The following is a 27,573-nucleotide window of genomic DNA, read 5'->3' as shown; positions in this document are numbered from 1 at the left end:
TATTAGAAACCAAGAAATGAGTGCTGGGTGTGCTCATTGTTACTAGGGTGTCATTGCTTCCTAGCCCTCTTGGAGGACAAAAAAAGGAAACATGCGTGTGTACTGGCCCAGATTACATACACACTTATAAATATTTCTTTATGTTCCCATATGTATTTATATGAAGCTAAACATGAGCTCATATTCATCTCATGCATCGATGAGAAACATCTTTACCAACTAGAGTACAGTGCTTATGTACAGGTGTTTTTTGTTTTTGTTTGTTTTGTTTTGTTTTTTTGCCTTTTGTCTTAGTTTCCACTCTTTACAAAATTAGTGAAGTGAGCACCTTCCCACACCCCAGTTTTCTTAGAATATGAATTTCATCCCGGGACTGCCCAACCGCCCAAGTGATATTTTAAAATTGACTACTCTGTGCTGTAGTTCTATGGGTTTTAACAAATACATAATGTCATATTCACCATTACAGTTGCATACAGAATATTTTCCATCATAAAAAATTTCCTGTACTTCACCTGTTCAACGCTCCCTCCTCTGCAAACCTTTGGCAACAACTGATCTGTTTACCATCTCTACAGATTTGCCTTCTTCAAAATGTCATATATATGGAATCATACAACATATAGCCTTTTCAGACACTTCTTTTTCTTTACAATATGCATTTGTGATTCACCCATGTTTTGTGTGGTTGATAGCCCACTCCTTTCTATATCTGAATAGTATTCCTTGTGTGGATGTACCATAGTTTGTTTATGCATTCACTTATTAAAGAATCTATTGAGTGCTCCCAGTTTTTGGTAATTATGAATAAACATTTGCATGCAGTCTTTTGTGTAGACATGATTTTTCAAGTCAGTTTAGTAAATACTTAGGAGCATTATTCTGAACCACATGATAAAACTATGTTGAGCTTTATAAACTCTAATCTTTGTTATTTCCTTCTGCTTGTTTTGGGTTTAATTTACTCTTCTTATTCTAGTTCTTCAAGGTGGAAGAACTTTTTTCCTCTTTGCCTATGTCTCTGCCTCTCTCTCTCTCTGTGTCTCATGAATAAATAAAATCTTTTTTTTTTTAAAGAGGGTGTCAATTTCCACCCATTTGTGAATTATCCAGACTTCCTTCTGTTACTGATATCTATTTTCATTCCATTGTGACTGGAGAAGATACTTTGAATGGTTTTATAACTTCACATTTATTGAAACTTGTTTGGTGCCATAACATTTAATCTATCCTGTGGAATATCCTATATGTACTTAATAAGAGTGTGCATTCTTCTGTTGTCAGGTAGAGCATTCTGTATGTCTGTTAGGTCTAGTTATTTTATACTGTTTAAGCCCCCTATTTACTTCTTGATCTTCTAATTGCTTTATCCTTATTGAAAATGTGGCATTGAAGTCTCTAGCTACCATTATTGAACTGTCTATTTCTCTCTTCAATTCTGTTTTGCTTCATATAGTTTTGTTGGGGCTTGAAGTACTGCTTAATGTCATTTCATTCAGCAAGAACTTCCTTTAGCATTTCTTGTAGAGCAGGTCTTTTAGCTCTTTCTGTGAGTGCCCTAATTTCTCCATCTTTGAAAAATAGTTTGACTGGATATAGAATTCTTGATCATCTTAGACTGTTAGGGCTACCATAACAAAATACTATAGCCTGAATGGCTTAAGCAACAGAAATTTATTTTTCTTACAGTTCTGGAGGCTGGAAGTCCAAGATCAAAGTATCAGGCAGGGTTGGTTTCTGTGAGGCCTCTCTCCTCGGATTTGTAAACAGAACTTTCTCACTTTGACTTCATGTGGCCTTTTCTCTGTGCACACATGTCCTGAAAGAGACCTCCAGTATCTCTATCAGATTAACCACCCTTCCCATACGACCTTAATTATCCTCTCACGAAAAGTAGGCTTTTTTTTCCCTATTAAGTGTTGCTCTGCTGGTTGCAAACTTTTATTTATATTCCAGAATCCCCTGACAAGGTTTATTGTGACAGTTTTGTTGCCACTTACTCATTGCTTTTGTAGAGAGAGGTGGACTTTTAGAATTCCCTACTATGCCATTTCACTGATCTCTCTCTCTCTCTCTTTTGCCCATTTCTAAATTGATTTGTTTTCTTATTGTTGATTTTTAACAGTTCTTTGTATACTTTGGATACTTTCGATGTGTGATTTGCAAATATCTTACCAGGCAGTGATTTATGTTTTCATTCTTCTAACAGGATCTTCTGCAGAGCAAAATTTTTGAATTTTAATGAGTCCAACATCTATGTGTTCTTTCATGGATCATGTGTTTGGTGTTGTATATAAAACCACATTAAAAAAAAAAAAACCACATTATCAGGGATCCCTGGGTGGCTCAGCAGTTTAGCCCCTGCGTTCGGCCCAGGGCATGATCCTGGAGTCCCAGGATCAAGTCCCACATCAGGCTCCCTGCATGGAGCCTGCTTCTCCTTCTGCCAGTGTCTCTGCCTTTCTCTCTCTCTGTCTCTGTCTCATGAATAAATAAATAAAATCTTAAAAAAAAGAAATAAAATAAAATAAAACCGCATTATCGGGACACCTGGGTGACTCAGTTGGTCTGACTCTTGATTACAGCTCAGGTCATGATCCCAGGGTCATGGCATCAAGCCCCATGTCAGGCTCTGTGCTGGGCATAGAGCCTGCTTGAGATTCTCCTTTTCCTTTGCCCCTCCCCACTACTCACATTCTCCCTCTCTCTCTCTCTCTAAAAAAAAAAACAAAAAACAAAAACTAAATAAATAAATAAAACTGCATCACCAAATTCAAAGTTGCGGTTTTCTCATGTTTTCTTCTATAAGCTTTACATTTTTCATTTCATATTTAGATCTATAATCTTCTTTGAACTAATTTTTGTGAAGGGTGTAAAGTCTGTGTCTACATTAATTTTTTGCATATGGATCAATCATATAAGCAATATTTGTTGAAAAGACTATTACTTGTCTGATGAATTGCTTTTGTACCTTTGTTACTCAGTTGACTATATTTGTGATATTCCATTTCTGAATTCTCTATTCTGCTTCATTGAGTTATGTGTCTATTATTTTGCTAATGCCATTCTGCTTGATTATTATAGCTTTATAGTAAAGTGTTGAAATATGGTAGTTTGAGTTCTCTAATTTTATCTTGTTTTTCAGTTTTGTGTTGTTTATTTTATATACTCAGATCTGTATCTTTGTCCTTAATTATATTTTTAAAACACACCATAACAAAACAGCTGCAGGCATGGTGAACTTTAAAGTATGTAATATTAGGTAAATGTATTTGAGAAAAAGGAATAGAGATGTTCCAAGGATCTTTTGTTACGCAATCATGAAAAGCAGCACAACAGTATATTGAAAAGACATGAGGAAGGTCAGAAAATTTATGAGGATTACTACTCTACACCATTGGAAAATGTACAGTTATTAACACTATGATCCTAGATCCCCAAGTTGCATACACTATTATCAGTCAATGTCTCAATTTGTGAATCTACTCTCTATCACCAAAACCATTTATAACGCCTTGATCATGACAGAGATCTAATTTTACTAGAATTAACATACAAAATCTTCCAAATAAGCCTATCCTTTAAAAATAGAATAAGAGTGTTGGGATTTTTATCTAAAAGTAATGTATGTGACAAAAAGCATGTAAGAGATAATCTGTCATATTCCATTCTAATTTTTCCAGTGAAGAAATTTTAAAGTGAATTTGTTGCTAAGATGAACAAATGCCCTATACTTGCTACTGATGTCTCTGGAAAACTTGAGTAAATCTGAGAAAAAGAGCCAGTGTGATAGAAGATTCTTCTAAAGGATTGTAAAACGTTCTTGAGCTTAAGGGGCAATTCAAGACTGCCACAGAAATAATGTTCCTGATTCCAAATTAGTCCAAGTACTCAGAATGATGGATTTTCAAACAAGCAAGAAAGCTCAGGAAATTTTATTTTTATCACCATTTAAAAAGAAATGTAATGCTCATTTCTTCCCTTGAGTAATATAAATTTTAGTGTCTTCTCTTTAGTACTAAGTGTTTCAGAATCTTCAGGAAATGTTAAATGTTAGAACTAAAACAATATGATATTAAAATAATCAGTGGGGATTCCACTTGAAATCGCTTGGTCTCTACTTAAGGAAAACCATGTAGCCAATATCTTCCTCAGGAGAAAATATGGCAAAATAGCATTACATGGTCAATTATCTAACATCTCATTTCACTGTTCCTCCAAAACACAGGAACTCTTTGTTATAGGTTCTATAATGAGATAACTTCTTTCCGTTGAATGCTATTAAATTTTCCTTTGTGTATTTTAATTTGAAAGGAACAGTGTTAATGTTGGTGGTCTCTAAATTAAGATTACATTTATTTTAAAATGTGTTTGCAAGTGGAGTGAGTCATTCTTCAATTTGTTTTAAAAAGTTAGAATATGGGATCCCTGGGTGGCGCAGCGGTTTGGCGCCTGCCTTTGGCCTGGGGCGTGATCCTGGAGACCCGGGATCGAATCCCACGTCAGGCTCCCGGTGCGTGGAGCCTGCTTCTCCCTCTGCCTGTGTCTCTGCCTCTCTCTCTCCCTGTGTGCCTATCATAAATAAATGAAAATTTAAAAAAAAAATAAAAAGTTAGAATATGTCTTTTTCTTTAATATGCATTAATATAAAACTCATTTTGAAAATGGTATATTGTGATTTATGGATAATAAATACTGGCTTACCTTACCCCTTTTGACACTATATGTAAGCCAAAATGAGTTTTACTTTATCCTCTGAGCAGTTGAGTGCATTTTAGCAGAGGTTCTTTTATTTATTCACTTCACATACTCACTGATAACAACTTGAAGACTACGAAAAAAATCTGCTGCTTCTCACTAATGGTAATAAGGGTAGAAAAGGCTATGTGTCAAGATATTGAATGGATATTAGTATAATATAGCCAAATTTCACTTGGCACCAAAAATTATGCCACACTTTTATTAAGGTCCAAATTTTACTTCCCAGTGGCTTCCTAGTGATGACATACTATCTCTTATCCCTTCCAAGGTATCCCCTAAGTATTCCTACAATGTCTCGTTTGCCCTAAACTCCCACCATATTTGTTCTACCATATTTGACTGCAAAAAAAACTCTCTTACAGTTACATCTAACAAAGCAATTCTTTGCTGATGACTACTGCTGCTCTGTTGAGCAATGGTGGGAATTTAACACCATCACATGCTGTTCCTCTGCATGTCATAGTCCCTCCTGAACACTTGCCAAGCAGAATAGTTTTCCAAAGACAACGACACTTTTTCTCAAGGTACCCAAACTGCATTGTTGTCTATAACAGGGGTGGGCAGATGGCTCCTCAGATTTCTAACTCTGAGTGCAGTACCAAAACTTGGGGCCTACTGTTTTTAATGAAACAGCCCTTTTGATTTTTTACTTAAAGCCATTTAGTTTTTTCTCCCTAGGACTCAGAAATGTCTTTAGGAGGCTAGACCTAATACAGATTGAGTAATAATGAACTGAACTGTACTCAGAATCCTTATTCTACCAGCAGAAAATATGGCCAAATATAAAGCTGAGAATCTACTACGCTTAAGTAGAGAGAAGCAGTAACAGATTGCTTTTTCTTACTAAATATACAGGGGAATAATATTTGAGCTAAATATAGATGACATTTGAATTGAAATGTACAGAGAGATAATATTTGAACTTTAAACTATTTTATTTTTCATTCAACAATTCTTTGTTACTCCCTCAGTTTTTTTTTCATCATTAAAATGATATGGTTCTTCTAGTTTCCAGTCTGGCATATAAGCAACATAGAAGTCATCACTCAGTTCTGACAAGTAAAAGCTGAACAAATCGAAAAACCAAAAACTTTTCTTATGATTGTCAGAGAAGTGAAATCATGAGGCAAGCCCCCATTCTCCCAAAATTGGAGAGACACAGAGGTGAATACAAAGAATCATGACTTACCAGAGAAGAAACACAAGCAGAAACAAGGAGAGCCAGGGCCAAAGTAGGAAAGCCTAAACTGTCACTGATGAATTTCTGGAAACTCAGTATGGACAATTCTGATAGTTAAAAACTCCAGGAAGACCCACTCATAGAAGGGCTCCCATATTTTGGTGTTTTAATTCCTGGAGCTCTACAGTTCTCATATCAGAGAAAAATACACTCAAGCTTCAAATAAGCCAGAGCATTCTGTTCTTAACAAGACCTATCCTCAAGAGAAACTATTTTAGCAGAGCATGAACTATTGGAGTTTCATCAGAGACTAACTGGCCTAGAGGAAAGGAGATACCTAACTCCAGCCCATTCTTCCCACCTAAAGAGGAAATGGGAGCACTGAGAAGCACTTGTGAGATCCACAGTTGAGACATGCAATCTTCACTAAAAGACCAAGACTTGGGATACCTGGGTGGCGCAGCGGCTTAGCGCCTGCTTTTGGCCCAGGACGCGATCCTGGAGACCCGGGATCGAGTCCCACGTTGGGCTCCCGGTGCATGGAGCCTGCTTCTCCCTCTGCCTGTGTCTCTGCCTCTCTCTCTGTGTGTGACTATCATAAATAAAAAAAATTAAAAAAAAATTAAAAAAAAAAGACCAAGACTTAACTGGGGTGACTGGCTGGATCAGTTAGTAGAGCACGTGGCTCTTGAGCTCAGGGTTGTAAGTTTTAGCCCCACGTTGGGTGTCAAGATGACTTAAAAATAAAATCTTAAAAAAATATATTGAGATATAACCATAGGATTATCAAACATTTCCTACTCACCCCTCCCTCCATAACTTACTATCATATTCTATCCCTAAAGACCTACTTAAAGCAGTTACTTTCACCTAGTATGCCTCTGTCCATTGAGGCTACTATATATTTTTTTGTAGGAGCTTATAAACTGGGTGGATTCTAAACCAACAAAAATTATTTCTCACAGTTCTAGAGGCTGGATAGTTAAAGATCAAGGTACCTTGTAGGTGCCTACTTCCTGGTTGATAGACAGCTATCTTCTAGCTGTGTCCTCAAATGGTAGAAGGGGCAAGGGAGCTCTCTGGGGTCTCTTTTATAAGTGTTGTAGTCCCCTTTGTAAGCATTCCACCCTCATGAACTAATCACCTTCAAAACCCTACTGCTAAATTTCACCCCATTGGGAATAGGTTTCAACATTTTGGGGGGAATTTTAAAGTTGGGGAAGATACAAATATTCAGTCTATAGAGAGTACATCATGAATGGCTAACAAGAAAAATATCACAAGGCATACTAAAAGGCAAAAAACACACTTTGAAAAGACAAAGCAGGGCAGCCGGGTGGCTCAGCGGTTTGTCGCCGCCTTCAGCCCAGGGCATGATCCTGGAGACCCGGGATCGAGTCCTACGTCGGCTCCCTGCATGGAGCCTGCTTCTCCCTCTGCCTGTGTCTCTGCCTCTCTCTCTGTATGTCTCTCAATGAATAAATAAATAAAATCTTAAAAAAAAAAAAAGACAAAGCATCAGGACAAGACTCAGATATGGCAAAGAAAATGGAATAATCTGACCAGGTATTTAAAACAACTACAATTAGCATGCTAAAGGCTCTACCGCATAAAATAGACACATGCAAGAAGAAACGGATGATGTAAGCAAAGAGATGAAAGTTCTAAAAAATCAAAAGAAATGCTAGAGGTCAAAAACATTGTAATGGAAATGAAAATATAGCTGAGAAAAGGATAGCTGAGCTTGAAGATATCACAACAGAAACTTCCAAAAATGAAAGGAAAAGAAAAAAAGAATACTGAAAAAAAAAAAAAAAACCCAGAACAGACTTTCCAAGAACTGTGGGACAATTATTGTGACCTAATAGAAAATATATGTATATTGGTCTTTGCCCCTAGTTCCTGGTACCTTGTAAATCTTGTAATTTTCTAAGTGATAAGAACGTTCGGAACATCTTCCTTTTAATATTTAGTCTTTGATCCCAGTCAATAACATAAAGGTCCTAAATTCCCTGGAATTCCTGGGTGACAGTTGTGTCTTTTGCTGTAAGGAGGTGACTCTTGATGGGCTCCTGGACAACTTTAGGATGGGAGTTGTTCAGCAGAAATGGACAAGGAAATTCCAACCCACTCCCTATCCTCCAGGTAGGGATGAGGTACTGGAGACTGAGGTACTGACTGATCATACCTATATGATGAAGCCTCCATAAAATCCCTCAAAGAGAGCTTCCAGGTTGGTGAATACATCCAGGTACCAGGACGGTGGCGCACTCAACTCCATGGTGACAGAAGTTCTTGCACTCAAGACTCTTTAGGACCTCACCCAATGTATCTCTTCATGTGACTGTTCATCTGTACCCTTTTTCACATCCTTTATTGTATAACAGACACATAAGTAACTGTTTCTGTGATTTCAGTGAGCTGTTCTACCAAAGACTGAATCCAAGTGGTACGGGGCATCAAACCATCCAATTTATAGCTGGGAAGAAGACGAAGAAAAGATAACAAACTAGGACTTACAAATGACAGCTAAAGCTGCAAGGGCAGTCTTCTGGGACCAAGTCCTTAACCTGTGGGATCTACACTAACTCCAGATAGTGTCAATATTAAATTGGATTATAGGACACCCAGCTGGTATTGCTGAAAATTGTTTGGTTTTGTGGGTGTGTAGGGGGGGAGTCCATCAGGATCCATCACCATACACCAAAGGACCTGAGAGGCGTATCACCACCTCATTTCTTCAGTAGTAGACATACTGACCTTTGTCTTGGCTATGGCCTCTTCAATGGTCCATAAGCCAGTTCCAGTCCCTCTTGGCTGTGGTCTGGAAGACCACTGAACTTGGCCTTAGAAAATCACCTGCAGAGCCTTTGTGAAAGTCCAGCAGTTTAGGAGAGAAGTTCCAGCACACTGCTAGTACAAAAAAATACAAGTTTGGGGACACCTGGGTGGCTCAGCGGTGAGCACCTGCCTTCAGCCCAGGGCATGATACTGGAGTCATGGGATCAAGTCCCACATCAGGCTCCCTGCTTGGAGCCTGCTTCTCCCTCTGCCTGTGTCTCTGCCTCTCTCTGTGTGTCTCTCATGAATAAATAAATAAAATCTTTTAAAAAATACAAATTTGGACACATTAGAGAGGGTAAGAAAAAGTGACTTTACTCATGTCATCCTTCATCTGAGGTGGCACAGTTCAGGGTCAAGGGAGAACTAACTGGCATATGATTTCTCTTACAGGGGAAAGTGAGTGTGTGTGACTGTGCAGGATGCAGCCCAAGAGGTTCATACCTTTCTCACCCCACCTAAAGTAGTACTGAGTCTTAAGCTGCACAACTGGCAGGTGGCTAAAGGCTTGAAGGGCAGCAGATAGGACTCTCTGAGGGCATTAAAGGGACATGGATCCTACTAACAGCATCATCAACTCCATCAAGAAGCCTGCCCACAAGCCCCTGAGGACACTACTTACAAATCACCTCAACTGCACATAGGTACCGCCAGCACTCAACTTGCCTCACCCACGTACCCCACTCTGTGGCTGGCTCCCTACGTGAACTCTCAATGGCAATGAGAGTAATTTAGTGAGTATACACAGAAAACCAGACTGAATCCATGAGTCAAAGAGAGACTACAAATTTGAGCTTTAGCATTATCCTAAGAAAAGCAAAATGTAGGCTATTGGCACCTGGCCTGGTATGTTGCAGGATTGAGAGAAAGCAAAGAAGCTTAAGAATTCTGTCACAAGATGAAGTAAGAAATGTTCAGCAAGCATATCCATAAAAGGTCTGAGAACGCCTCAGAATCTGTAGCAAGGCTGAAGGAAGATTTTCTTTCCCAAAGTCACCCAGCAAAGACTGAAGGAAGTATGCGAAGACAATGGTGCAAGACATCAAGGAACATGAAAAATCAAGGAAACAGGACACTATCAAATGATCACAAAACTCATTTGTCATCAACACAAAGACATGGAAATCTGTGATTTACCCAATACAGAATTCAAAATGGCTGTTTTAAGAAATCTCAATTAACTACAAGAAAACAAAGGAGGAGAATGCAATGAAATGGTGAAAAGAACACATAACTAAAATGAGTAGTTTAGCAAAGAGATATAAATAGAAAGAACAAAACAGAGATTCTGGAGCTGATTAATACAATGAATGAAATGAAAAAATGCAACGGATTACATCAACATCAGAATGAAGCAAAAAATCGGAATCAGAAGATAGGACCTTTATATTATCCAGTCAGAGAATAGAGAAACAAAATGAAAAAGAATGAAGAAATCCTATGTGATCTATGAAAAAGAATGAAGAAATCCTATGTGATCTACGAGTAACACTAAAAGACACGATCTGTGAATTACTGGAGTCCAAGCAAGAGAGGGGGTCAGAAAACTTATTTAAAGAAATAATGGCTGAGAACTTTCCAAATCAGGGGAGAGATCCAGGCGTCTAAGTTCATGAACATGAAGGAAGTTTATCACCACTAGAACTGCCTTATAGGATATGCTGAAAGGAGTTTTTCAAACTGAAATGAAAGAACACTAGTAACACGAAAACATGTGAAAATATACAACACATAGGTAAAGGTAAAGTTATAATCAAATTCAGAATACTTTAATACTCGATTATGGTGGGGTGTTAACCATTTGATGCTAATAAAGCTTAAGCAACAAAAATATAAAAATACACAGTGTGCCTGGGTACATCTCTAGTCAGTTAAGCATCTGCCTTTGGCGAAGGTCATGATCCCAGGGTCCTAGGATCAAGCCCCACGTTGGGTTCCCAGCTCAGTGAGGAGCCTGCTTGTCCTTCTCCCCCCAGTTCATTCTCTTTCTCTTGCTCTCTCTCAGATAAATAAATCTTAAAAAGAAATACATGTAACTACCTTACACTATTAATGAATACATAATACAAAGGAGATATATTGTGACATTAGAAGCATAAACAGAGAAGGAGTGAAAGGGTCGGGGTTTTTTTGCAATCAAAATTAAGTTTCAGGGCAGCCCCGGTGGCGCAGCGGTTTAGCTCTGCCTGCAGCCCCGGGTTTGATCCTGGAGATCCAGGATTGGGTCCCACATCGGGCTCCCTGTGTGGAGCCTGTTTCTCCCTCTGCCTGTGTCTCTGCCTCTCTCTCTCTCTGTGTGTGTTTCTCATGAATAAATAAATAAAATCGTAAAAAAAAAAAATAAGTTTCAGTACTGTGGAGAACAGTATGGAAAGTCCTCAAAAAATTAAATATAGAACTATCTCATTATTCATTAATTCCTTTCCTGGGTATATATCAGAAGGAAATTAATTCACCATTTTGGAGAGATAGCTGCACCCCTATATTCGTTGCAGCATTATTTACAATAGTCAAAACATATATTCATATTCAGAATATAATACCCAGAATGAAATGTGCTGGCATTGTGTTTAAACAAACTGGTAGATCTCAGGAAAAAGTGTCATATCTCTGGAAGAGAGCTAAAGCTTTATATGATCAAAAGGAAAAATAAATGTGTTATAAAGATCTCAACTGATGTTAGGTTTAGTAAAATTTATTCATTGAGCTCTTCAAGTGACAACATGATTAGATAGGCATCAGATAAGATTGTTTTATAATTTGCAGCTAACTATTCCATAAATGGCCATAAAATCATCTGGATTTTAAAAATCTGTCCTATTATTCTTAGTTTCCTATTTTATCATGGAACTACTCTTAGTTGACTCTAATGACGCCACCATCCAAGGGGAAAGAGAGAATTATATAAAGCATTAGAGTGTTGTCATAAAAAGTGTTTCATCTGTTGTTTTAATAATGTAAAATTCTCTGTGTTTTGCTCTGATTATTTATAATACTCTCAGGAAATTCTCTTTGCATGAAGAAGACACACTATACAATTTCCATCTGTAGTGATTCTAATCTGCTGTAGAAAGAGACCTTCATCTTCTTAAACCCAGAAAGATTCTAAAACCAGTATTGAGGTTGCTGGGTCTTCCTTTCTGCTAATCCAGACTGGGGCTGGGCTCTGAGCTCGCAAGGATTGATGGGAAATATTACTTCTACCTTCAAGACTTTATTTGCTAATGTCCTATATGGACAGTCAAAAATCTAGACTTTTGGGGCACCAGGCTGGCTCAGTGGTTGAGCATTTGCCTTTGGCTCAGGTTGTAACCCCAGTGTCCTGGGATGGAGTTCCACATCAGGCTCCCCAAGAGGAGTCTGCTTCTCCTTCTGCCTATGTCTCTGCCTCTCTCTGTGTCTTTCATTAATAAATAAATAAATAAATAAATAAATAAATAAATAAATAAATAAATAAAATCTTTTTAAAAAATCTAGACTTCTGAAGTTATTGAAAATGTGTTAGATATGTATATGTTAACCTATAAATCTGTTCAAGACACACTAAAAAAAGCTACATAGTAATAAGTATAGTTTGATTCTTTTTTTAAAAAGGGAAAATCCTTTATATTTTAATATAAGTTTGTGAGTCTAGGGATGAGTAAGGAGGGAGGTAATGATGGATACTTACAAGTGGGTGGGAGTTGATTAGGAGAGAAAAAAGGGAGTAATTTTTCCTTGGCAAATTGACCATGTTCTTTTCCAGTTTGTAGAGGGCACTTGTGAGAATTTTTTATACATCTTTTCAAAAGAAAAGAACTGAATAGAGAACTAGATGGCAGAGTCAGCTCCTAAAATACTAACTCTTCTAAGGATAATAAACTGGACAAAAGACAAAAATTACTTGAAGTTTCTGGAGAGTAAGCAAAAAAAAAAAAAAAAAAAAACAAGACACAGTTTTGAGAGAAAAACTGGAAGAAGAGAGTGATACAAGGTACTTCACATTTTGGGTGGAAGACCGTTAAGCCTGAGGTTAGGTCAAAGTTGTGGCACAGTGTGGGGCTCCAATAATCTGTAGTTTTTCTGGTGTGAAGATCCAAAATACAGAGTTCAGGGCAACCTGCATCATTATAAGGTGAGACTGGAAACTTAGAAAAGAAAGAACCAAACAAGGATGTTGAGGCTCCTTCTACAGTTTGGCTATTGTGGACATTGCTGCTATAAACATTGGGGTGCAAGTGTCCTGGTGTTTCACTATATGTATATCTTTGGGGTAAAAACCCAGTAGTGCAATTGCTGGGTCATAGGGTAGCTCTATTTTTAACTCTTTGAAGAACCTCCCCACTGTTTTCCAGAGTGGCTGCACCAGTTTGCATTCCCACCAATAGTGTAAGAGAGACTCCTAACTCTAGGAAACAAACAAAAGGTAGTGGAAGGGGAGGCGGGCTGGGAATGGGGTAACTGGGTTATGGGCACTGAGGAGGGCACTTGATGGGGTGAGCACTGGGTGTTACACGTTAGCAAATCGAATTTCAATTAAAAAATTGTAAACACAATATTAGCAAAACCCAATAAATGAAATGAAGTAAAATAAGGTATGCCTATATAAATGATTTTATATGTATCTATATATAAAATAGGGATAAAGATTATATGTAAAAAAAAATGAACCAAAGAGAGATCCCTAAATTCTGTTTCTAAAATATAACTAAGTTTCTAGTTGATCCTTAAACTATGAACACCCTGCAAATAGCTCAGTATAAAAAAACTAAACTGGAATTAGAGCTGTCGCCAAAAAGAGTTTGCTGTATATTGCATGCTCAAACAAAAAGATACGCACTCTTTGGAGGACTATAACACAGAACAAAATCTCCAAAATATTAAATTCAAAATACTCAAGATACAATCTAAAATTATATGACATACAAAGGATCAGGAAACTGTAATGTATTCTCTAAAGAAAAGATAATGATGGAGGCTAATCTAAAGATGACTCAGATGTTGGTATTAGCAGACTGAAGCTAGCAGACAAGCACTTAATCAAGCTACTATAGTTATGCTTAATGAGGTAAAGAAAAATGCACTGTAATAAATTAAAAATAGAAAGGCTCAGAAAAGAAATGAAAATTATAAAAAAGAACCAAATGTAAACTACCACACAAAAAATAATAACTGAAATAAAAAATTTACTGGATGGTCTTAACAGTAGAATGGTGATAACAGGAGGAAAAAAAATCAGTAAACTTGAAAATAGATCAATAGAAATGCTCCAATCTGCAAAATAGAGAAAGAATGACTGAAAGAAAATAAACAGATATTCATGAATCTGTGTAACAAGGTCCAAAATTTAAGAAATTGAAGTTACAGAAGGAAAATAAGGAAAGGATGAAAAAAAAAGAAAAAAAAAGTTTGGAAAAAATGTCTGAAAATGTACTCAATTTGTTGATACAAACAAAAAAACAGATACAAGAAACTCAGCAAATCCCAAGGATAATAAATATGAGGAAAATGATGACTTGGCATAACACAGTCAAACTGATGAAAACAAAAGATAAAGAGAAATCTTGAAAGCAACAACAGAAAAATGATATATAACATATAGATGATATGGTTAATGGTTGACTTTTTAAAAGATTTTATTTATTTATTTTAGAGACAGAAAGAATGAGGGGATGGGCAAAAAGAGAGGGAGAAAGAGAATCCCAAGTAGACTTTCCGTTGAGCATGGAGTGCGATGCAGGGCTCAATCTCATGATCTGAGCCAAAATCATGAGTTGGATGCTCAGTTGAGCTACCCAGGTGCCCCAAATGGATTACTTCTCATCAGAAATAATGGAAGCCAAAAGATATTGGAACAACACAGTCAAACAGTAAAAAAACTCGTCAAAACTGAATTCTCCATCCAGTGAAAATACCCTTCATGAAGGCAAAATAAAAACACAGATAAAAGAGAACTCGTGGAATCCCTGGGTGGCTCAGTGGTTTAACACCTGCCTTCAGCCCAGGGTGTGATCCTGGAGACCTGGGATGGAGTCCCACGTCGGGCTCCCTGCATGGAGCCTGCTTCTCCCTCTGCCTGTGTCTCTGCCTCTCTCTCTCTCTCTCTGTGTATCTTTCATGAAAAAGAAATAAAATCTTTAAAAAAGAAAGATAACTCAGAAAATTTATCTCCATCAGATTTTCAATATAAGAAATTCTGAAGGAAGATTTTTACATTGAAGAAAAATGGTACCAGAGAATCTTGGATCTTCTTCAGGAAAGAATGAAGATCATCAGAAATGCTAAGTATCTAGATAAATATAAAGGGCTATTTTCCTCTTAATTCCTTTAAAATACATAGGATGATTCAAAGCAAAAGTTATAACATTTTCTTATGAAAATTTTAATATATATAAATAAAATACATGACAATTATAGCCAAAAGAACAGTAGGGAGAAGAAAAATGGACCAATACAATTGCAAGGTTTTTACACTTTATGTGAAATGATATACTATTAATTCAAGGTAGACTGTGAAAAATTAAAAGTATATATTGTAATCCCCAGAGTAACTACTAAAAAAAAAAAAAAGGCAAAAAGGTAAAAATTCTAAAGAGACTACATAAGTCTAGCTAAAATTTCCTAAAACACTAGATAAAATTAAGTGAAATTTTAAAAAATAACTAAATAAACCAAAATAAGTCAAAAAAGGAGAAAGAGAAGAACCAAAAATGGGGAGGACAAGTAGTAAACAAAATAATAAAATAGTAGACCTAAATCCAATCACATCAATAATTGTATTATATGTTAATCGACTAAACAACCCAATTAAAGACAGAGATTATCAGAATAGATTTTTGTAACATAAGACCCAACCAGGGACACCTGGGTGGCTCAGTGGTTGAGTATCTGCCTTTGGCTCAGGTTATAATGCTGGGGTCCTGGGATTGAGTCCCACATCAGGCTCCTTTCAGGGAGCCTGCTTCTTCCTCTGCCTATGTCTCTGCCTTTCTGTCTCTCATAAATCAATAAATAAAATCTTAAAAAAAAAACCAGAAGATCCAACCATATGCTCTCTATAAGATATTTTAAATATAAATATACAGATGAGTTGAAAGTAAATGGGAAAAAAAAACCATGAAAATTGCAAGTATAAGAAAGATGGAATAGCCAAATTAGTATGTTAAATACTAATAAATAGCTTCAAACAGAGTATTTCCAGAGGCCAAAGGGGGCATTTCATACTGATGAAAATGGGCCAATTCACAGGAAGATAAAACAATCATAATTGCATACCCATTCAATAACCAAGCTTCAGATTCATGAGGCAAAATTGACAGAATCAAAGAAAGAGAAAGATAATACCCTAAATATATTTGGAGGTATTAATATCTCTCTCTTACAAATTTATGGAATACATAGGTAAAATATAAGTAAGAATACGGATGACCTGAATAACATGATCAACCATCTGGCCTAATACAGAACACTATACCCAACAACTGCAGAATAGATGTTCTTTTTAAGTGCACATGATACTTTATGTCAAGACAGACAAGTATACTTGGCTATAAAAAATGTCTCAAATGCTGTATGATTGACATCACACAAATTATGCTCTTGGAAAACAGTGAAATTAAATTGGGAATAAATAGCAGTAAGATACGTATATTATTGAAGAAACTTCCAAATATTTGGAAATTAAATAACACCCTTATAAATACATGGGTCAAAGCGAAATGACAAAGGAAATCAGAAAACATTTAGAACTGAGTAAAAATTAAAGCACAATATCAAAATTTGTGGGATGCAGCTAAAGCAATGCTCAGAGTAAAGTTTATAGCTTTAAAATGTTTATATTAGAAGAGAAGTTAAAGGGCCCCTGGGTGGCTAAGTCAATTAAGCACCCAACTCTTGATTTCAGCTCAGGTCATGTTCTCAGGGTCATGAAATAGAGCCCTGCATCAGGCTCCACTCTTACTGGGGATTCTGCTTGAGAGTCTCCTTGGCCCCTTCCCCTGCTCATGCACATTCTCTCTCAGGAAGTAAATAAAATCATTTAAGAGAGAGAGAGAGATACAGAAGTTAAAATCAATGACCTAAGGATTCCTCTTCAAAATTTTTTTTAAGAGCCAATGAAACCTAATGTAGAAAGAAGGAAATAAAAATAAGCAGAAATCAGTAAAATAGAAAATAGATAAAATTCATAGAGGCAAATGTTGGTTCTTTGAAAAGATCAACTAAATCAGTAAAGTCCTACTTACCCTGATCAAGATAGAAAGACAGCGCAAATTACCAATATAAGACATAAAAGAGGGGTCCTCACCACAAACTTCACAGATATCAGAAGGAAAATAAGAGAATATTTTTAAAAACATTTTGCCAACAGGGGCATCCCGGGTGGCTCAGTGGTTCAGCGCCGCCTTCAGCCCAGGGTGTGGTCCTGGAGACCCGAGATGGAGTCCCATGTCAGGCTCCCTGCATGGGGCCTGCTTCTCCCTCCCTCCCTCTCTCTCTCTCTCTCTCTCTCTCATATATAGATAAATTTTTTTAAAAAACATTTTGCCAACAATTTCAACCACTTAGCCAAAATGGACAGATTCCTTAAGAAATCCTACTTACCAAATTTGACACAAAACAAAAAGAAATATCCATTATCTATTTGTTCAAAGAAAATGCCAAGCTCATATGGATTCACTGGTGAATTTTATGAAATATTTAAGGAGGAAACAATATTAATAGTATACAAAACTTTCCAAAATTAGAGAATAAGGGAATACTTTCTCAACTCATTTCATGAGGCTAATATAACCAAAATAAAAAGTCTGGCCAAGATAGTATTAAACAAAATGAAGAAGCTTCATTTTTTTAAAGCAGCTGGAAGTATTTCTGTAAAAAAATTTACTTCCAAATGTTTGTAGGCTTACACTTTTCTACCTAGGTTGACTTATTATAGATACAGCTGTTCTTTTGAAAGTACTCTGGAATGAAATTTAAAGCTGTTTAATTAAATCACACAGATTTTTAACGTATTTATTTATTAAATGCTTTATAAAGCTTTCTCTTTTTTTTTAGATTTATTTATTTTAGAGAGAGAGAAAAAGCATGCATGTTGCAGGGGTCGGGGTAGGGAGAGGAAAGAGAATCTCAAGCAGATTCCACACTGAGTGGGGTTCCTGATGTGGGGCTCGATCTTACAACCCTGAGACCAAGACCCGAGCAGAAATCAAGAGCTGGACATTCAACCAACTGAGTCACCCAGGTGTCCCTGCAAAGCTTTCTTTATATCTACCTCAATTATCTATTTTTTACTTTTATACAGCCTCAAATCCTTTGTAAAGTATGTGTAATATAAACAACTGAAAATAATAAGCTCTAGGGAAATGGTACTTAAGAGAGTGGCTGTTTTATTAAGCTGATGCATATTTTCCTATATGTTTTTCCCCATATTTTTTAAAAAGGAATTTCTCAAGGGTGAGTATATATTTGTCTAATAAATCCCACTGTGTCTCTAGGATTATTAATGTTTGAAAGAGTATTTTCTTTTTATTTCCTAAAAGAGCTTCTGGAAAATTGCCAGAATTTTTAAAGGGTGAAAATCTCATTTAACATTAAAAAAACTTTAAAAAATTAAACAAAATACCACTCTTTAGAACTGCTTTGAGAAGGACTGCCATCTTTTCTGTAGACTATTCCTAACTTTAATTAGCTGTATGACTATGGGTAAATCATTTTATCAATCTGGACATTGGTTTCTTAATTTTTAATGAATTATGGGTGGAGAAGAAAAGACAGGTAAACATTTATATGATCTCAGGGCCAGAGGCAGTGAGTAGGAGAAGCTTTTCTAAGCATACCACAATATAGAAGCCATAAAAGAAAAGCCTAAAAGGTTTGATTTTATAAAAAATAAACCCAAAATTTCCACCAGGTGAAACAAAAAAAACTTCATCATAAACAATGATGATGACAGGGAAAGTGTTTGAAACAAACTTGATCATGTATATAAAGAGCTTCAAAGAATTTATAAAACAACAAGAAAAAGACAAATATTCCAATAGAATAAAGGAGTAAAATCACAGGCAATTTCCAAAAGAACTCAGACTCCAAATTATTTTTTTAAAATGGAATAATCCAGGAGCACTTGGATGACATAGCTGGTTAAGCTTTGGGCTCTTGATTTTGGCCTAGATCAAGATCTCATATTGTGAAATTGACCCCTAGTTGGGTTGGGTTTCCCGCTGGGCATGAAGCTTGCTTAAGATTCTCTCTCTTCCTCTCCCCCTGCATCTCCACCACCACTGGACCACTGGTGTGCACCTGCACATACTATCTCTTAAAAAAAATCTGATGAATGCAATTTTTTACAAGTGTGATATCCTTTGTTAATTGTCAGATTGGTTATGACTAAACAATGTGGAATATCCAATGTGGGGGAATGAAAAAATTATGTGACTGGTTTGTTTTAGGAAAAGAGTTATTTTTACTTACAAAAAGATCTTAATAACTTATTTGGGATTGGTAGGAAAAAAACAGAATTAGATAAAAAATGAACAGGAATTTTGGATGGAGTAGGGGGAGGAATAAACAAAGAGACTGGAATAAAGCTACTATGGAAAGCTGGAGCTTATTTTAGGAGAAATGGCCAAGGTTCTCTTAAATTTATTTTTATTATTTTTTAAAAAAGATTTATTTAGTTATTTTAGAGAGAGAGAGAGAGAGACAGAGCCCATGAGCAGTAGGGACAGAGGGAAAGGAAGAGAATCTCAAGTAGACTCCCTGCTGAATATGGAGCCCAGCATTGGGCTCCATCTCAAGACTCTGAGATCATGATCTGAGCTGAAACCAAGAGCAACACTTAATCAACTAAGCCACCCAGGCACCCCAGCCAAAGTTCTTTTTTAAAAGGAGAAGCCAAGGGGATCCCTGGGTGGCTCAGTGGTTTAGTGCCTGTCCAGGGTGTGATCCTGGAGTCCTGGGATTGAGTCCTGCATTGGGCTCCCTGCGTGGAGTCTGCTTCTTCCTCTGCCTGTGTCTCTGCCTCTCTTTCTGTATCTCTCATTAATAAGTAAATAAGATCTTAAAAAAAAAAGAAGTCAAATATTTAATTTTAAATTATTTCCTATATTAAATATTTAATTTTAAATTATTTCTTTGAAGCATTATCTAACATAATCTCTTAAATTAGAAATACAAATAACAGTAACGCCTTGCCTATATCTGGCAAGGCTACTAGTTGCTGTTTATAAAAGTGGACTCTGGTTGATTTAATCATAAGGGGATTTAACAGAAGGATATTGGGCAGCTCACCCAAGGAGAAGGAGAGCTAGAGAACTAGGCATGGGACTAAGCAGCTGGTTAAAACAACCAAATCATGTCCAAACCTGGTTGTGGCAGGGAAACACTTAACAGTGTGCAGAGAAAGAGAGAGAGCAAGAGTGAGAGAATTTTACCATACTATCAGTGTCATTAGATCCCAAATTATACACAAACTAAAGCGTTTCTGGCTGGTCATATTCCTCTGATGTAGCACCAAGAGAAGTTACAAAAGTGAAATGTTGTAATTCCTGTGGTGAGAATGGACTTTGACTCCTACCAAAACTCAGAGAGTTCAGATTCTAGGTACCAAAATAATGAGAAATGGTCATTGCAGTGATATTTGGAGAAAAATCAAGGAGAAGCAGTTGTGCCCCATATTTGGGCTAATGCCTGCACATTGATAAAGAATAAACTGCAAAAAAATTAAATAAATAAAAAATAAACTGCAGGGCAGCTGGGTGGTGCAGCGGTTTAGTGCTGCTTGCAGCCCAGGGCGTGACCCTGGAGACCCAGGATTAAGTCCCACATCAGGCTCTCTGCATGGTGCCTGCTTTTCTCTCTGCCTGTGTGTGTCTGGGCCTCTCTCTCTCTCTGTGTGTGTCTAAATAAATAAATAAATAAATAAACTGCAAAACACAGAGATGAATTAGTAAACTGAGTCCAGCAACATATAAAAAGGATGGCACACCATGACCACATGGAATTTATTCCACAAATGTAGGGTGGTTGATATCCAAAAAATCAATTCATAGAATATACGATATCACTAGAATAAAGAGGAAAATGGCATGATTGTCTCAACAGAAAGAGTATTTGACAAAATTCAACACATGATAAAAACATTCGACAAACTAAGAATAGAAAGGAACTTCATCAATGTAAAGGACTTCTATGAAAACCTGTGGTTAACATCATACTTAATGATGAAAGACTGAATGCTTTTGCCCCTAAGATCAAGGCTAAGACAAGGATGTCAGCTCTTACCATTTTTATTCGACACTGTCCTAGCAATTCTAGCAAGGGCAATTAGGCAAGAAAAGGAAATACAAGGCATCAGATTGGAAGGGAAGAAGAAAAACTATTTCTATTCACATGTGACATGATCTTGTGTGCTGAAAATACTAAGGAATCCACCTAAAAACTATTAGAACTAAAATGTTTTCTGCAAAATTTAGGATACATGATCAATACACAAAAATAAATTTTATGTCTATGTACTTGTAATGAACAAACTGAAAATAAAAGAAAATTCCATTTGCAATAGCATCAAAAAGAATAAAATAGGAATAAAATTAACCAAAAGAAAAAAAAAGAAAAAGAAAGAAAAACCTATGCTCTGGAAACTACAAAACTTCATTGAAAAAAATTAAAGAAGACCTAAATAAATGGAAAGGCATTTCATGTGCCATACTGGAAAACTTAATACTGCTAAGATGGCAATAATTCCCAAACTGATCTACAGATTCAATCTGATCACTATCAAAATCCTAGCTGCATCTTTTTTTCAGAAACTGACAAGCTGATATTAAAATTCATAAGAAAACTCAGGGATCCAGGGTAACCAAAACAATTTGGAAAAAGAACAAAGTGGAAGGACCCATATTTTCCAATTTCAAAACTTACTACAAAGCTATTTGTAATCAAGACAAGAGATCAACTGGCATAAGGACAGACATAAGATCAATGGAATAGAACTGAGGAGTCCAGAAATAAACCTTCAAATTTGTGGTCAATTGGTTTTCAACAACAATGTGATGACATTTTAATGAAGAAAGGAAGTCTTTCTGGACTGCAACTGGATATGCACATGCAAAAGACTGAAATTGCATATACACAAAATTTATGCATATACACATACAAAAATTAATGGATCAAAGGCCTAAATGTATGAGTTAAAACTATTAAAATCTTACAGGATAAGATAGGCATATATCTTAGTGATGCTGGAATGGGCAACACTTCATTAGATATGACACCAAATCACAAGCAACTAAAGAAAAGATAGATAAATTGGACATCATCAAAATTTAAAAATTTGTTCTTCAAAGAACACCATCAAGAAAGTGAAGATAATTCATAGAGTGGGAAAAATATTTACAAAGCAAATATATGATAAAGGTTTTTATCTAGAATATATAAAGAATTTACAACTCAATAATAAGAAAAATAGTCCAATTAAAAATGGGCAAATGAGGGGCACCTGCGTGGCTCAGTCAGTTAGGTGTCCAACTCTTGACCTTGGCTCAGGTCTTGATGTCAGGGTAGTGAGTCCAAGCCCCTTCTTGGACTCCATACTGGGTGTGGGGCCTACTTTAAAAAAAAAAAAAAAGGGTAAATGATTTGAATGGCCGTTTCTCCAAAGATATACAGACAAATTAACACATGAAAAGATGTTCAGCATCATTAGCTATGAGGGAAAGGCAAATTAAAATCACAATGAGATACAAATTTACACTCAATAGAATGGTTGTAATAAAAACACAGAAAGTTACAAGTGTTGTAGGGTGTGTAGAGAATTTGGAATCCTCATACATTACTGATGGGAATATAAAATAGTGCAGCTTCTTTGGTAAAGAATTTGGCAGTTCTTCAAATAGTTAAACAGAGTTACCATATGGACCTAGCAATTCCACTGATAAGTATACACCCAAGAGAAATAAAAACATATGTTCACACAAAAACTTGTACGTGAATATTCATAACAGTATCATTCATAATAGCCAAAAAGTGGATACAACCGAAATGCCCATCAACTGATGAACAGATAAATAAAATGTGGTATATCCATAAGACAGAATATTATTCAACAAAATAAATTAAACAAGAATAAAAAAAGAAATGCTGTTACATGCTAGAACATGAATGAACCTTGAAAAACATTATGCTAAGTGAAAGCCAGTCACAAAAGCCCACATCTTTTATGATCCCATTTATATAAACTATCCAGAATAGGCAAGTCCATAGACATAAAGTAGATTAGGGGTTGCCTCAGGCCAAAGGATTGCAGCTAGGGAGATGAGGAGTGAATGCTAGTGGGTATAGGATTTAGGGGAAGAGGGTGATGAAAACAATGCTCTTAAAACATTGATTTTTGAAAGGGGCATCTAGGTAGCTCAATTGGTTGAGTGACCAACTCTTGATTTCAGCTCAGGTCATGATCTCAGGGTCCTGGGATTGAGCCCCATGTCAGGCTCTGTACTCAGCGCAGAGTTGGCTTGGTATTCTGTCTCTCTCACCTTCTCCCTCTGCCCCTCCTGCCCCACCCCCGCCGACACACTTTCTAAAGTAAATAAAATCTTTAAAAGAAACAAACATCGAGTAGCACCTGGGTGGCTCAGTGATTGAGCAACTGCCTTTGGCTCAGGTTGTGTTCTGGGGGTCTGTGGACTGGGTCCCACATTGAGCTCCCCACAGGGAGCCTGCTTCTCCCTCTGCCTGTGTCTCTGCCTCTCTCTCTCTCTCTCTCTCTCTGTCTCTCTGTCTCTCATGAATAAATAAATAAAATATTTAAAAATAAAAAAGAAACAAACATTGATTGCAAGGATGCTTGCCCAACTCTGAATACATCAAAAACCATTGCACTGTATACATTAAATGGGTGAATTGTATGGTGTGTAAAGTATATCTCAAAATAGCTGTTGCTAAAAACAAAACAAAAACACAGAAGAAAGAGAAATTAGGTAAATCATAAATTAAAATCAGAAGTGACTAGGAATAAAATAAATTACTGCAATTTTCAGAATCATGGGGAAGATTCTAGGTTTATCCTAGAGCATAAAATCTGAGTTTTGAGAAAGTTTTATCTAGCTTTTGTAAGAAGAGCAATCTCTTTAATGTAGCAAATCTACTCCAAAGGATGAATGTGTATATATATATATATATATTCATTAGAGCCTGCTTTGTAATATTGAAAATCGGAAGTATTCTATGTCCATCTATAAGTAATGCTTCTCAATCCATCCTAGCTGACTCACTCCCCTTTTTATAATAAATATTTTGTTAAGACTTCCTTTACAGTCCTGAAATGGAAGTCATAGATACCTAAAACAAAATATACCTAATTGTAATATTAAAGAGAAATAAAAGGAAAGCAATTTGTAACAAAATTCGTATTTAAAAATGTAAATACTCTAAACACAAAACATACTCTAGAGGGCAGTACCATCCAGGTAAGAACTCATTATCTTCAGCAAGCTGGTTAGATAATTTATGATATATCCAAACAAAGAAATGATGTATTTCTAGATCCACTGACATATTATTGAATCAAAAAGCAGGTTGTAAAACAGCAATCACATTGATAGTTTTGTTTATGTAAATATACGGAAAAAGGTCTAAAGAGATGCTTACTAGGATGCTGATGACAAGAATTGTCTCTAATGATGAGATTCATAAAGATTTTTGCTTTCTCCCTATATATTCAAACTTCTTTGTCTATAAATAAATTTAATAGTTTATGGCAGGTCCCAGTGGGACCATCACAACACAGATCCCATGGGTTTTGGAGTGAGGTCATATCATCTGCAATGGAATCTTAAATATCTTTTGAATATTTTCTGGCCTTTTCCAGTCAGATGCCAAAGACGGTGTTGGGGCTAGTCACAGTACATGGATAGCCATGGCCATCTCTGGTGTTGTCAGGTGAGCATCATGGCTAAGTAGTACTGCCCACCAGGAAATTGGTAGTCAGGCACTGTGAGGGCATCCACATTTTTGGCAATTTCTACAGAAACAAATTGTGGTACCTGGTCTTCTTCCACAAATGCATGAACACCAACTCATCCTGTGGGCCCTACCACTTCCAGTCCCTGTTACTTCTGGGCCACTGGCTACATCTTTTGGTAGAATGGTACAAGGCATTTTGCTGCTCAAGACCAGGTAAGGCCTAGCCACCTTGGACAGCCTCGTGGTATTTGATGGGATCCCACTCCTGCTCCTGTGACCCCTTCCCCATAAGAAGAAAAAGCAGATGGTGGTTTTTATTGCCCTCAAGGTTGTATATCTGAAGCTTACTCAGAAGTTTGCATACCTGGGGCACCTGGTTTGCAAGATTCCCTGGAAGTTAGGCCATGATAGCTATGCTAGAGGAGAAGAGAAAGAAGGTCAAGTTCCATTATAGGAAGAAATAGTAGCTCATGAGGTAGCAGAAACAGGCCAAGAATGTGGAGCAGACATTTAACAAATACAAAGAAGTCTTCAAGACCCATGAACTCCTTGTTTGGGTCCCCAAAAGACTATTTCTCATGTTTGGCCTGGCCTTTCCATTTTCCATTGGTATCTAGGACGTGACAGTCCCAATGTCCAAGTGCCACAGGCAGCCACTTATGAGTGGCCCTGAAAGTGAGGGAAATATCTCCAACTGGGTAGAGATTTGACTTGTGCATCGGGTAGTTTGAGTGGAAAGTTATGGGCATTGGCAAAAAGCTTCTCTGCTTGGTTAGAGTCTGGAGGGAGAAAGACAGGAGATAAAGAGGTCTGGGAAAAAGGCATGTGGTTCAATCTGTAAAAGTAGATATGAAATGTGAAGATCTTTGTTTCACACATTAATGACCAACAGAGAGCTTTCATCACAGAAGAGCACTAAACAACTACAAGAAATAGTAACTTGTCCAGATAACATCACCCAGTCTTTTGCCAGCTACTTGGTGGCAAGTTGTCTACCCTGGATTCATTCCATCCTGGAAGTAGTATGTATCTTGATTGGAATATAGATATATTCCAAGTTAGACCTCTTGCCTGAATGGTCTTAACCAGTACCATTGAGGATTTAAAGTGTTTGGTCCAATGACCAGGGAGTTAATATAGTAGTGGACATATGACCATAGGATCCACTGATCTTTTCATAAACTATGTCACCTAGACCAACTACTAGTCTTACTTGTTGAAGATTCAGTTGAGGTGCTAGCTTGCAAAGGATACCTTCTGAGAAGGGACATCATCCTTTAGGACTCAAGGTAAACTCTAAATTGATATTCATTATATGGTACAGGGTCCCCAATAGGAAGAATATATGGGGGTCCAATAGCTGAAGGGTGGAAGTAGGATTATTTCTCTACATTGGTTATCAGTGATCCACGTGGGGAATTTTTAACCTTTTTCTCCCAGAGGTTAGGGATGTTGGCTTCAGGAAGAGTCCCGTTAAACCCCCAGCTACTGCTAGGTCACTTTAGAATCTTCATTCCAAGAAACCAGCAGGAAAGAATAATTGACCCTGATCTTCACAGCTTATACAATGCAGACAGGAAAGAGTATGTTTGATAATCAAGTAATCCATTTGGGTGTCTTAGTTTCCACTTGACCAATTTAGATGGTACATGGGCAAGTGCAACAGCCACAACTTGAGAAGGACCTGGTGATGAAGGGCTAAGTTACTTCAGAGAAGACGGTCTAGGTCACTGCACTAAAAAAAGCACTAAATAGGGACACCTGGGTGGCTCAGCTGTTGAGCGTCTGCCTTTGGCTCAGGACTTGATCCCAGGGTCTGGGATCGAGTCCCACATCGGGCTCCCTGCATGGAGCCTGCTTATCCCTCTACCTATGTTTCTGTCTCTCTCTGTGTGTCTCTCATGAATAAATAAATAAATAGTTTAAAAATAAATAAATAAGGGATCCCTGGGTGGTGCAGCGGTTTAGCGCCTGCCTTTGGCCCAGGGCGCGATCCTGGAGACCCGGGATTGAATCCCACGTCGGGCTCCCGGGGCATGGAGCCTGCTTCTTCCTCTGCTGTGTCTCTGCCTCTCTCTCTCTCTCTCTCTCTCTCTGTGACTATCATAAATAAATAAAAATTAAAAAAATATAAATAAATAAATAAATAAGCACTAAATAAACAGCAGGCGAGGGGAATCTAGAACGGGTGGCAGAGAAAGGAGATAACCAGCTTCAATTTGGGCCCCCAAAGCAGCTTCAAGGACTGTAGTTAATCCCACCAGCCCTTTTGTAGTGAATTTTTCCAGGAAAAGAGACCCAACAGAACTTTGGAAGAGCTGCTTCTAGAACTTATTATATGTAAAGGGGTGGATGGTCATAAATATTGTGGTGTACTGCAGAGATCACCCCATCCAGGACCAAAGTCATTCTATACCAGCTGCTAGAATTACTGGAGGCTGATAGCTTTCAACTGATCATACTCTAGAACTTACCTTTGGCTCAAGGAGGACCTCCTTACTTCTCTGGGTTCAGCCAAAATGATTGATCACTGAGGTAGCATAAAGTCTTCAAAGCTGTCTGTAGACAAGGCTGACACCTTTGCTGGACTGCATCATAGTTTAACTTCTTCCTGTGTCCAATCTTACTTCTTTCACTCATTCCAGAGGTGGATCCCAAGAGCAAGGCCAGTGAAATTTCTGCACCTGAATCTTCATGTCAAAGAATATTTCCTGGGAAACTCGATCTGTGATGGATTCCCTTCCCTGTGTACCTCATAACTAAGACCTTTTGTATTGTAAGTTTTTTAAAAAAATAAAAGTTGCTTAAACGACAAAGGGGATTTATTGGCTCACATAACTGGGCAGGTA

The 27,573-nt window shown here is 37.1% G+C and overlaps 1 pseudogene; it reads left to right on the top strand.

Moving 5' to 3' along the window:
- Positions 1-24,667: 24,667 nt before the first annotated feature.
- LOC129505510 (60S ribosomal protein L13a-like) lies at positions 24,668-25,341 on the top strand (annotated as a pseudogene).
- Positions 25,342-27,573: the final 2,232 nt, after the last annotated feature.

This window comes from Nyctereutes procyonoides, unplaced genomic scaffold, assembly GCF_905146905.1.
Source record: "Nyctereutes procyonoides isolate TBG_1078 unplaced genomic scaffold, NYPRO_anot_genome, whole genome shotgun sequence".
In the NCBI taxonomy this organism is placed as follows: domain Eukaryota; kingdom Metazoa; phylum Chordata; class Mammalia; order Carnivora; family Canidae; genus Nyctereutes; species Nyctereutes procyonoides.
Note: the sequence above shows the minus strand (reverse complement) of the source record. Positions and strands in the feature narration are given on the sequence as shown.